Raw genomic sequence first — 14,048 nt, 5'->3', positions numbered from 1 at the left:
GGTTTTATGCAGAAGAAATTAAAAAAACACAATTAAACGAATCAGAGAGACAAGTGTATTTGATTGAAAAAATATTAAAACGTGATAAAAAAGGATTGTTAGTGAAATGGATTGGATTTTCAACGCCTAGTTATATTAGTAAAGATCAACTATTAGATGAAAAATAATCTATTGTAATATCTCATTGTAAATACATTCCATTCAGTGTAAATATGTCAAAGATTTGGTGTAAATATAATAGCTCTTTATCAAAAATGCTTTTCATTTCAATCTGAAGTTTCATTTTTGTAATTTGGTAAGGCTTAGATAAGGGGAACACATCATGCATTCTCGTGAAGAGGGTGCGGGAAAGAGAGGGAACGATATGTTGAAGTGAGAAACTTCTATCAGTGGGAGAGCGAGCGAGCGCCTGTCGGGCGATGTGATATAACATGTGGTGTCTAGCGCACACCCTCCTCCCTGATAACTTATCAGTTTCTTATCAGATCACATGCTGTACATGTGACTAACATGAGTAATATCCCGATAGTAAATTTCGACAATGTTATAAGAGAGAAAGAAATGCCAACATGGTGTAAAAATGGTAAGTTTTTACCTCATAATGCAAGGATCCTTATAATAGGCTCTTCAGGCTGTGGCAAGACCAATTTGCTATTTATTTTAATTTTTTCAAAGAATGGCTTGAGATTTAAAACTATATACTTGCACACGAAGAGCGAGTATCAAGATAAGTACTTGTTTTTGAGAAAAGTCTTTTCAAAAATGAAGGATATTGAATTTCATTGTAAACAGCAATTCGGAATCTATACCTCACCCAAACAAAATATCACAATATTCTTTAGTAATATTCGATGACTTCCAACTTAATCATGTATCTCAAATAAGAGAATATTTTACTATGGGACAACATCGTAATATTGACACTGCATATTTAATTCAGAGTTATGGAGCTACACAGAAACATTTCACTAGAGACAATGCAAATATGATTATAATCTTCAAGATAGATTTATTGAGTCTGAAATTAATTCACAGAGATCATGTTGGGGAAGATATTTCTTATAAAGATTTCGCTAAACTTTGTCATAAAGTTTGGAATCGTAAACCTCATAATTTTGTAACTATTATGAGCGAGTGTGGAATTAATAGCGGGAAGTACCGAGATTCGCTCGATACGTTTCTTACCGTTCAGTAGAGATTAATTCTTTGTGCAGTCATGTTGTCTAAAACACGCAGCAGCAGAAAACTGAATAGAAAGAACGTTGATTTAATCGAAAAGATTAAGAAATTTAGAAAAGTAATCAGAGACAAGCATAAAAGCTTAGTTAATTTTGAAAGGCGATCGGAGGAATACAATAGGAAAACTCTATCACCATTGATAGAACCTATAATTGAACTGGGAAAAACCAAATCTAGTTTCCACTCTGGTGTAGAACCAAAAAAGGAAGAAGTAAAAGAGGAACAAGAGAGTATGGAAATTGATGATAATGAGGAGGATGAGCAGAGTTATGAGAGTTCAACAGACAATTTTTTAAGCTCGACTAAATTTGAAAACAGTTTACTTGGTTCTAGCAGAAACGATGATGTGCTGTCACAATATCTAAAAACGTTTCATGCGGAAAAATTGAATAATTCAATCAGTTATGGAATTTCATACAATTCTAAAGATGACGTGTATTATATTGGAAATCAGCAAGTAATATTCAACGATGGTTATATAGATATTAATAATGAAAGATTTCGTTCAACACATGGTCTACTTGAGTTTTTATTCAGTGCGAGACCAAACTCGAATCTTTATAATCAGAGAGATCTGGATAAGTATAAAAAAATCTCAACACTTACAGGCATACATTTAGATCGAAGAGGCTATGTTAAACGAAATCAGGGAATTAAATTGCAAATGATTCAAAAGTTATTTCCCAGTAAAAAAATTAGTAGAAAGAAGGGATGGGGTTTATTGAAATTTGCAAAAAATAATTCTCATGATAGAATTTATCAATACTTTGATAATTTTGACGAATTAGTGGAAAGATTAAATTTACTCTATTCCTCAAAAGCTTCTGGCAATACTGGACATGATATTGAGATGGCGTCTATAATTGAAGAGCTAAAAGAAGCAAAACTAATTGTTTAGTGTTACGATGACTCTACATCGATTCGGTCAAATTGATACAGCCAGTGCTAGCGGTGCTGTTGCTAATCTTACATGTGATATTGACTTGATAACACAGAAAATAATCGAATCGATAAATCAACAAGGAATCAGTGAAGCTGTGAAATTTTATTTAGATTCGCAAATAACCAAACTTGTTTCGGAAAATACAAAGAATATTGGAGTGAGCATAATTGAAAGAGAACATATTCTAAGTTCATTACAAAATTTTAGCGCCAATATCAATAGAGCTATTGCAGAGAGAACTACAACTTTAGAATCTGCTCTAGAAGTGAAAACTTTAACAGACAGCTTTTCATCTCAGTTGCTCAGTATTAACAACGATAAAGTTGATAAAGCTTATTTAGATGAGAAATTAAAAGCCATATCAGATAAAATTAAGAATTTGGAGGTGTTGGACAGAAACTATCTCAATACTAAATTAAAACAGCTAAGTACAGAAATTTTTACTGAAGTAAATGAAACACATCCATCGTCAATTGATAAGCAATATTTAGAATCTGATTTGCAGAAATTGACTAGTTCTTCATTAACAAAGGAAGAGTTTGAAAAACGATTATCTGAAATGGCGAGTGCAATAAAAGCTAATATTATGGAGGGTATTGAACAATTCATTACAAAAGATGCTATTGCTATTCTGATTAATAAAATTGCAGAAAAGTACGCAACTAAAAATGATATAGGAGATTTTATTAAGAAAAACGAGATGGGAGTCGCTGTGAAAAGCGTTCGTGATGAAATAGCTGAGGCAATTAAAAATTCGGAAGAGGGCACTGTCATGAGACTGCAATGTTTGGCTCCATTCATAGATTATCTAAATTTATTCATCCACAGAGTGGCCCTGGACATCGTATCCTCATACGCCCGTGTTTCTTTTCATATGAACTGGATTGAAGCCAAACAACATAACCTTACAGAAAATCAGATAGTCCAAATTATTACAGAAAAAATGGACCTAGCACAGTACAAAGGGATCGTATTGGCGCCGAAAACATAAAATCTTGTAAACACTTGCGTGAGAGAGAGAGAGTGAACTATAATGAACTTTAACACATGCTGCTTCAAATTTCAGTCTAGACATTTTTGACTATGATATAACGGTTTTTGCATAAATCTTGTAAAAGGATGACATATTATGAGAGAGAGTGAAGTATAATGAATTTAAACACATGCTGCTTCAAATTTCAGTCTAGACATTTTTGACTATGATAGAACGGTTTTTGCATAAATCTTGTAAAAGGATGACATATTATGAGAGAGAGTGAAGTATAATGAATTTAAACACATGCTGCTTCAAATTTCAGTCTAGACATTTTTGACTATGATATATCGGTTTTTGCATAAATCTTGTAAAAGGATGACATATTATGAGAGAGAGTGAAGTATAATGAATTTAAACACATGCTTCTTCAAATTTCAGTCTAGACATTTTTGACTATGATAGAACGGTTTTTGCATAAATCTTGTAAAAGGATGACATATTATGAGAGAGAGTGAACTATAATGAACTTTAACGGGTAAACACATGTCACAGATGATAAATTAAGCTAGACATTTTTTCATGTAACGGAATGTAACGGTTTTCGGTGCAGGAGTTATCAGACTTAGAGGGGAACCTTGCAGAGAGCAGAGCGCACGTGTCATTTGTCCAGACGAGGGAGTCGCTCACAAGCGAGCGAGCGCACGCGCCACTTTATCGCCCGAACTGACAACATGATGTCTAACTATTTTGACTGCACAAGTTTCAACAAGTTGTCTGTAGAAGCAGACCCGCAAGCCAATTGGGGTTTCGACTGTTTTCCTTTTGATTGGTTTGCAGTAACAAAAGTTACATTTCCCGATAATGGTGAAATTCACCTTAAAATTACCGATATTGATAGTGAAGGTCCACACACTGCCAAAAGAGTATTCACTAGTTTTAAACAAGCATAAGCTCAGAAGTTTTAATTCTCGCTCGTGGGAACTGAATGTTAGTGGAAATAGAATTTTCCTAAGAGAATTGCACAGTGAATGTAGAGCTTGATTTCCCCCAAGTGAAATAGGTCTGAGGATATCTATACCTATTTTTGGATATGCTAGCTCATTCTAAATTTACTATAGATATTCTCGGAGAAACACTTTAACAATAACGCCTGCAGTTTGTACAACACATGAAAATTCAATATAAATTGATTGAGTTTTCTTAGGTGTCAGGTGGAAAGCAAATCATTATTATTATTAAGCATTAGATGTAGAAGTATGCATTCACTTTGAATTGACAGTATAAGTTATTAGATGTAGAAATATGGATTCACTTTAATTTGACAGTATAGATGTAGAAATATGGATTCACTAGTATAGCATTAGAGAAAGGGATTCACTAGTACAGTATAGCAAAAAGGATTCACTTTTATTTGTCAGCAAGGGAATTTTTCCCCTCAAAGGGAAATTTTCCCTCACTTTATTCATCCCCCTCATCTATACTGGGAGAGAGAGAGAGAATTTCTCAATTCACTTCAATCTGTCAGTATAGCATTAGATGTAGAAATATGGATTCACTTTAATCTGTCACCAAAGGAATTTTTCCCTCTCAAAGAGATTTTTTTCCCTCATCCAGCATTCACCTCAATCTGTAGGTATAGCATTAGATGTAGAAATATGGATTCACTTTAATTTGACAGTAGAGAATTTTTCCTCCTAAAAGGGAAATTATTTTTTTCCCTGAGGGAAATTTTCCTCCTAAAAGGGAAATTTTTTCTTCCTCACCTGGGGAGGGGGAAGGGGAGAGAGAGAAAGATATATCTCTCTCTTTTCAACCTCCTCACCACCACTTGGCAAGGGGAAGGGGAAATCTATTTTTAGAAAGAGAGAGAGAGAGAAAGATATATCTCTCTCTTTTCAACCCCCTCACCACCACTGGGCAGGGGGAGGAAGAAATTTTTTTTAGAACACCCCCCACCCACCAGGCGGGGGGAAGGGAAGGCGAGATGGACGAGGGTGGAGAGGGGGGAGGTGGTTTTGGAGCAAAAAAGCTTCCTTAAAATCCCAGTTTATATCTACTGTTATGTGGATTAGGTAGAGTAGATTGAGTGGGCCAGGGTAGGTTAGGGTACGGTAGTTTATGTCAGGTGTTTTACGTAGAGTAGGTTAGGTAGGGTGGGATAGGTGATTGGGGAGAGTCGGTTAGGTAGGATGGCTAAGGTTATGTGGATGAGGTAGAGTAGATTGAGTAGGTTACCTTAGGTAAGGTAGGTTAGGGTGTCAAGATTGAGTTAAATAGTTTAGGAAGGTTAGTTATGGTAGGGTGGCTTGGTATTGTCTGATGCCCCAGTTTGGCTGGGAATTTTTCAAATTTTTCATCATGCAAAAATCATCGAAAATTAAGCTCCCCCCTGCACCACACCTGACCCGGTCGAAATTTTATTCCAGCAATCTAGTAATTTAGTGGCGCTGAACAAAAAAGTACCCTTGAACTTTGCTGAGAAATGTGCTGTTCAAAAGTTGAAAAAATTGGGGAGGTCCTGGGGCCCCCCAAAAAAGAAAATTTCCAGATATCATAATTATTCCTATGGTTTAAACCACTTGTCAATCGAATCTGAGAGAGCCTAAACCACCAAAACAGCCACCCTTGTCAGGAGGTTTTCAGACGCTCTGGCTATAGTATATATATAACTCGTGCTTCACGCTAGGAGGGGGCTTCGCCCCCTGCACCCCTATGAGTGGTATGACTGTACAAGGGTGAGTAGCAGCCTCCACGCTTCACGCTTCGGCTGGGAGGTGGGCTTCTCCCACACAAGTAGGTAGGTTACGGTAGTTTTTGTTGGGTGGGTTAGGTACAGTAGGTTACGTAGGGTTGGATAGGTGATTAGGGAGAGTTGGTTAGTTAGGATTGCTAAGGTTATGTGGATAAGGTAGAGTAGATTGAGTAGGTTACCTTAGGTAAGGTAGGTTAGGGTGTCAAGATTGAGTTGAATAGTTTAGGAAGGTTAGTTATGGTAGGGTGGCTCATGTTGGGTAGTATTTTTAGATAAAGTGAGTTAGGTAGGGTAGATTAATGAGGATATATTGGGTAAGGAAGGTTTGGTTGTCAAGATTAGGTTGAATAGATTAGGTAGATTATTCCAGGTAGGGTGGCTTAGATTGAGTTGGTTGGGTAGGGTGGGGTAGGTAGAGTAGTTTAAGTGGGGTGCAAAAGTGTGGGTTGAATAACATAGTTTATATAGGGTGGCTTAGGTGGGGTAGATTGAGTAGATTGACTGATGGAGGGTCGAATAGGTAGGTTGGGTAAAGTAGGATAGATAGGGTAGGGTTGGTGAGATTGATTTGGTAGGCCAGGTAGAGTATAGGCTGGGTTCAAGTTTTGAAATGGAAATTTCAGAAAATCTTGAGGCACTGAACAAAAGATTCATTTTGCACTTTGCTGAGAAATGTGCGGTTCAGTTGAAAATATTGGGGAGTCCAGGAGGACCCCCAAGGTGAAATCCGTAATTCTTGCTTTTTTTATCCACTCTTTTATCACTCTTGATCATTTTTTGACACATGTCAACATCATCTCACAGTTCATTGTGACTGCGGATTTTTCAAAATTGCCAAAATTCTCACAGCCCACCTCGAGTGCCCCCTGGATTCAATTTCCAGTTTGATGATGCAATATCAGCAGCATGGACGGCAAGTTATGTGATTCCAAACATAGGAAACTGATGTAAAAAATACATAGACCATCCTCAAAAATCCTCGAATATGAGCCAAAATTGATAAAAATAGAAAAATTGCCTTTGCATCCGCTTCTCTATATTAACATGGTTAGTTTTCTCAGGACTGATGTTTGTTCTAATGCTGAATTTGATTCTAGGCATAAAAAACCTGTAAGTGTGATCCATAACCAGCACTTTATATGGGGGCCCCCCTCATGCCCCCCTGGAGTTTTGAAATTTGCTATTTGACAGTTTTTCTGTGAGTTCTTTTTGGTCCTCTTCCCAATGATTTTATTCAGAAGATTATAGGATTCACAGTTTTTGCTGAGAATTTCACACTTTTTTTTCTGAAAATTCTTTTTGAAAAATTTGAGGGGCCGGGCCCCCTATTAAAAAAATCGATGTTTTGTCTATGTGAGGCGATGTTTTAATATCTTCTGAGACGATTGAGCTGGGATTTGAAACTGTAGCTATTACCCCTCAATTTTCCAAAAAAATTGAGGGGGGCATCATCAACCCACAAAATGAAAATTTTGAAGAATCAATGATTCTCCCAATGCCTGCTGATTCACCTAGAGACATCCTGATGGAAGTTGGTATTGTCAGATGCCCCAGTTTAGCTGGGAATTTTTCAAATTTTCCATCATGCAAAAATCATCGAAAATTGAGCTCCCCTCCGCACCCCACCCAACCCGGTTGAAATTTTATTTTAGCAATCTAGTAATTTAGGGGCGCTGAACAAAAAAGTTTTCTTGGGGGTCAGGCCCCCTATTGAGGAAATCTATGTTTGTCTGTGCAAGGCGATGTTAAAGGATCTCCAGAGTTGATTTAGTTGGAATTCGAAACTGTAGCGATTCCCTCCCTCAATTTTCCAAAAATTGAGGGGGGCATCATTGACCCTAAAAATAGAAATTTTGTGAAATCAATGATTCTCCCGATGCCTGCTAGTACCCTCACAGACTTTTTGATGAAAGTTAGTATTGTCACATGCCCCAGTTTGACTGGGAATTTTTGAAATCTTCATTACAAAAAAACTTGGAACACGGTCGAGATTTTATTGTTGGGATCAAGTAATGTTTAGGCACTGAACAAAAAATTTCCTTTGCACTTTGCTGTGAAATGTGCGGTTCAAAAGTTGAAAATATTGGGGGGCGGGGTGGCAGGAGGACCCCTAAGTGGAATCTGTTATTCTTGCTATTTTTATTCACTTCTTCATCACTTTTGATCATTTTTTGACATACGTCAACATCATCTCACAGTCCAGTGTAACTGCAGATTTTTCAAAATTGCCAAAAATCACACAGCCCCCCTCGAGTGCCCCCTGGATGTAATTTTGGGGTTTATGATACAATTTCAGTTGCATAGACGGAAGGTTGAGTGATTCAGATATCATTACTGATGTAAAAAATACAGAGACAGTCATATCTTGGCTGCAAAAGTCCTGGAAAATGAGCCAAAATTGACAAAAATCACCCTCCCTCCACCCCTATTGTTTTTTTCGGTTGGATTTCGCGGGAGTCATGTTTTTTTGGCAGCTGAATTCGATTTTGAGCATAAAACACCCAGTAAATGTTATCCATGATCATCACTGTATATGAGGGTCCCCCCCACTCTCCCCAAGAATCAAAAATTTTGTTATTGGACAATTTTTATGTGGTTTATTCCTGGTCCCCTTCCCAATGATATCATTCATGAAATTGTGAGATTCACAGTTTCAACTGGGAAATTCACATTTTTTTTCTTAAAAAATTTTCTAAAAAAATGAGGGGGCCGGGCCCCCTATTGGAAAAATCAATGATTCTTCTGTGCGGGGCAATGTTTTGGGATCTTCTGAGTCGATTGAGATGATGGATGACCTCATTTTAATGCGCTGAATAAGATTGTTCCTCTTGACTTTGCTATAAAATTAACCATTGAAAAGGTTGAAAAATTGGGGGGGGCCTGGGTAGCCCCCAAAGTAGAATATCTCATATGTTATATTTTTTCATTTTCTCAGATCACTTTTGATCATCTTTTGACATATTATAACATCATTATACCATCATCTCTTCGAGTTATCATATGATGAATAGCCTCATTTTGATGTGCTGGGTAAGATAGTTCCTCTTAACTTTGCTATATAATTAACCATTGAAAAGCTGGAAGAATTGAGGAATCCTGGGTAACCCCCAAGTAAGATCTCTCATATATGTTTTTTTTCTTCCATTAAGATCACTTCCAATTTTTTTTTAACATATTTAAACATCATTATACCGTCCAGTGTAACTGCAGATTTTTCAAAATTGTCAAAAATCACTCAGCCCTCCTCAAGTGCCCCCTGGATGTAATTTTGGGGTTTATGATACAATATCAGTTGCATAGACGAAAGGTTGAGTGATTCCGAGATCAAAAACTGATGTAAAAAATACAGAGACAGTCATATCTTGGCTGCGAAAATCCTGGAAAATGAGCCAAAATTGACAAAAATTAAAAAAATCACCCTTCCTTTACCCTTATTGTTTTTTTCGGTTTGATTCCACGGGAGTCATGTTTTTTTGGCAGCTGAATTCAATTTTGGGCATAAAACACCCAGTAAATGTGATCCATGATCATCACTGTATATAAGGGTCCCCCCCATGCCCCCCTAGAATCAAAAATTTTGTTATTGGACAATTTTTTTGTGGTTCATTTCTGGTCCCCTTCCCAATGATATCATTCATGAAATTGTGAGATTCACAGTTTCGGCTGGGAAATTCAGACTTTTTTTTCTTAAAAAATTTTCTAAAAAAATGAGGGGGCCGGGCCCCCTCTCAAGAAAATTGATGTTTTGTCTGTGCAAGATGATGTTTTAGGACTTTCTGAGTCGATTTTGAGCATAAAAAAATCTGTGAGTGTGATCCATAAACAGCACTGTATATGAGGGTCCTCCCCATGCCCCCCTAGAATTGGGAAATTTGTTATTTGACAGTTTTTCTGTGGGTTATTTTTTGTCCTCTTTCCAATGATATCATCAATGAGATTATAGGATTCACAGTTTTTGCCTAGAATATCACACTTTTTTCTAAAATTTGAAAAAAAATGAGAAGACCGGGCCCCCTATTGGAAAAATCAATGTTTCTTCTGTGCGAGGCAATGTTTTGGGATCTTCTAAGTCGATTGAGATGATGAATGACGTCATTTAAATGTGCTGAATAAGATTGTTCCTCTTGACTTTGCTATAAAATTAACCATTGAAAAGGTGGAAAAATTGAGGGGGGTCTGGGTAGCCCTCAAAGTAAAATATCTCATATGTTATATATATTTTTTTTCAGATCACTTTTGATCATCTTTTGACATAATTATTATAACATCACTTTTTTTTCTACAAAATTTTCTCTAAACAATGAGGGCCCAGGCCCCCTATTGACAAAATTCATGTTTCGTCTGTGCAAGGCAATGTTTTAGGATTTTCTGAGTCGATTGAGCTTAGATTCAAATTTGAGCCATTCCCCCCCAATTTTTTCAAAAATTGAGGGGGGAATCATCGACCCCCAAAATAAAAAAATTCAAAAATCCATAATTCTCTCAATGCCTGCTGAAACTCCTAGAAACTTTCTGATGGAATTTAGAGTTGTGTCCCAGTTTGGCTGGGAATTTTGACTTCTGAGATTGTTTTAAAAAAAATGAGTGGTCTGTGCCCCCTTTTGTGGAAATCCATCGTTCGTCTGTGCAAGGCGATGTTTTAGGATCCACACAGTCGATTGAGTGGGAATTCGAAATTGTAACGATTCCCCCCCTTAAATTTCCAAAAATTGGGGGGGCATCATCAACCCCCAAAATAGAAATTTCGAAAAATCAATAATCTTCCCGATGCCTGCTAGTACTCTTACAGACTTTTTGATGGAAGTTAGTATTGTCACATGCACCAGTTTGACTGGGAAATTTTCAAATTTTTATTGCAAAAAAACAGATGGAAATTCAGTTCCCCCCTGCAACCCCTGCGACCCGCTCGAAATTTTATTCTAGCAATCTAGTAATGTTGAGGCACTGAACAAAAAAGTTCTCTTGCACTTTGCTGAGAAATGTGCAGTTCAAAAGTTGAAAATATTGGGGGGGTCCGAGAGCCCCCCAAAATGAAAAATTCTCATATATCATAATTATCCCCATGGTTTCAACCACTTGTCAATCAAATCCAACAGCAGGTAGGGTGGTTCAGGTTGAGTAGGTGGAGTAGAGTAGGGTAGGTAGAGTAGTTTAAGTAGGGTGCAATAGAGTGGGTTGAATAGCATAATTTATGTAGGGTGGCTTGGGTGGGGTAGGTTGAGTGGATTGACTGATAGAGGGTTGAATAGGTAGGTTAGGTGAAGGATGATGGATAGGGTAGGGTTGGTGGGATTGGTTTGGTAGGCTAGGTAGAGTATTGGCTGGGTTCAAGTTTTGAAAAGGAAATTTCGAAATCCATAGTTCTCCTGGAGCCTGCTGGGACTCCTAGAGACTTTCCTGTGCTGGGTAGGATAGTAGTTTAGTAGTTCGAGTTTAATGATTGCAGTATTGAATGGTGAACTCAAAAACTACCTTTGCATCTCTCATATGTCTTCCCATACAGTTTTTATATGATAAATAGCCCATTTCAATGTGCTCAACATGATAGTCCCTTATGTCTTTGCTATGAAATTGAACATAGGAAATTTGAAAAATTAGAGGAGCCCTGAGTAACACCAAAAATTGAATCTCTTGTATTTGATATTTTTCATTTTTTTCTATCCCTTTCTATTATTTCTCGACATATTTCAACATCATTCTACCTTCCAGTGTGGTTGTAGATTTTTAAATTACCAAAAATCACACAGTACCTATATTGTCCACCTCTTAGTGCACTCTGGATTGGATTAATTTCATGTTTTATTATGCAGCATAGACAGCTAAGTTATGTGATCTAAACAATGAAATATGATGTGAAAATTCTAGAACCCATGAAATTTTGGCTGCAACATTGTGTGTGTCAAAAATTTTCTGGGCCAAAATTGGGAAAAATCAATAAATTTCCCTTACATCCCTCATAATATATCAATCCATCCAGTTCTCATTTATGATAAATATCCTTTTTTCGATGTGCTATGTAAGATTGTTCCTTTTGACTTTGCTATGAAATCAATCACTGAAAAGTTGAAAGAATTGATGGGGTCCTTGGTTCCCCCAAAGGTAGATCCTGACATATTTTTCCTTTTTTCATCACTTTCAATTATTGTTTGATATATTCTAACATCATTATACACTCCAGTGTGACTGCAGATTTTTCAAAATTGTCAAAAATAACACAGCCCCCCTTGAGTGTCCCCTGGATTTAATTTTGGGTTTGATGATGCACTATCAGCAGCATAGACGGTGGGTTAAGTGATTCCAACATCAAAAACTGATGTGAAAAATAAAGAGACAGTCATATCTTGACTACAAAAATCCTGGAGAATGAGCCAAATTGACAAAAATAAATAAATAACCCTCCCACCACCACTATTGTTTTTTTATGGTTAGTTTTCGAGAAAGTAATGTTTTTTCAGTTGCTGAATTTCATTTTGAGCATAAAAACCCTGTAAATGTGATCCATGACTAGCACTGTATATGAGGGGGTACCACCCACGCCCCCCTAGAATTTAAAATTTTGTTATTCAACAATTTTTCTGTGAGTTATGATTGGTCCCCTTTCTTATGATATCATCCATGAGATAGTAGGATCCATGACCAGCACTGTATATGAGGGTCCCCCCACGCCACCCTAGAATTAAAAATTTTTTTATTCGACAATTTTTCTGTGAGTTATCATTGGTCCCCTTCCTAATGATATCATCCATGAGATTATAGGATCACAGTTTTTGCTGGGAATTTCACTCTTCTTTTTCTGAATTTTCTTCTAAAATAATGAGGTTTTATGTCAACATCATTTCACAGTTCAGTGTGACTGCAGATTTTTCGAAATTGCCAAAAATCACACAGCCCCCCTTGAGTGATCCCTGGATCTAATTTTCAGTTTGATGATACACTATCAGCAGCATAGATGGCGGATTATGTGATTCCAATATTGAAAACTGATATAAAAAAAATAGACAATCAGTTCATGGCTGCAAAAATCCTCAAATAAGAGCCAAAATTAACAAAAATCGAAAAATCATCCTTGCATCCCCACCCCATTTATTTTCATGGCTAGTTTCTGCGAGACTGATGTTTTTTTGGCCTGCTGAATTTGATCTTGAGCATAAAAAAACCTGTAAGTGTGATCCATAACCAGCACTGTATATGAGGGTCCCCCCCATGCCCCCCTAGAATTTGGAAATTTTTTATTTGACAGTTTTTCTGTAGGAAATTTTTGGTCCTCTTTCCAATGATATCATCAATGAGATTATAGGATTCACAGTTTTTGCATAGAATTTCACACTTTTTTTCTAATTTTTTTTTCAAAAAAATGAGGGGGCCGGGCCCCCTATTGGAAAAATCGATGTTTCTTCTGTGTGAGGCAATGTTTTGGGATCTTCTGTGTCAATTCAGCTGATGAATGACCTCATTCTGATGTGCTAAATAAGATTGTTCCTCTTGACTTTGCTCTAAAAATAACCATTGAAAAGGTGGAAAAATTGAGGAGGGCCTGGGTAGCCCCCAAAGTAGAATATCTCATATGCTATATTTTTTTTTCAGATCACTTTTCATCATTTTTTGACATATAAAAACATCATTATACCGTCTAGTGTAACTGCAGATTTTTCAAAATTGCCAAAAATCACACAGCCCCCATTGAGTACCCCCTGGATGTAATTTTGGTGTTTCTGATACACTATCAGCAGCATAGACGGCAGGTTAAGTGTTAAGGTCCAACATTGAAATTTGATATGGAAAATATAGAAACAGTCAATTCTTGGCTGCAAAAATCCGGGAAAATGAGCCAAAATTGACAAAAATCAAAAAATCAACCTCCCACCACCCTATTGTTTTTTTTTTTTGTTAATTTTCGCGGGAGTAATGTTTTTTTGGCTGCTGAATTCGATTTCGAGCATAAAAGAACCTGTAAATGTGATCCATGACCAGCACTGTATATGGGGGTCCCCCCATGCCCCCCTAGAATCAAAAATTTCGTTTTTCGACAGTTTTCCTGTGGGTTATTTTTGGTTCCCTTCCCAATGATATCATTCATGAAATTGCAAGATTCACAGTTTTGGCTGGGAATCTCACACTTTTTTTCTAGAGAATTTTTT

The sequence above is a fragment of the Nilaparvata lugens genome, chromosome X (genome assembly GCF_014356525.2).
Source record: "Nilaparvata lugens isolate BPH chromosome X, ASM1435652v1, whole genome shotgun sequence".
Taxonomy (NCBI): Eukaryota; Metazoa; Arthropoda; class Insecta; order Hemiptera; family Delphacidae; genus Nilaparvata; species Nilaparvata lugens.
The sequence above is the reverse complement of the archived record's forward strand: the minus strand, read 5'-3'. Positions refer to the sequence as shown.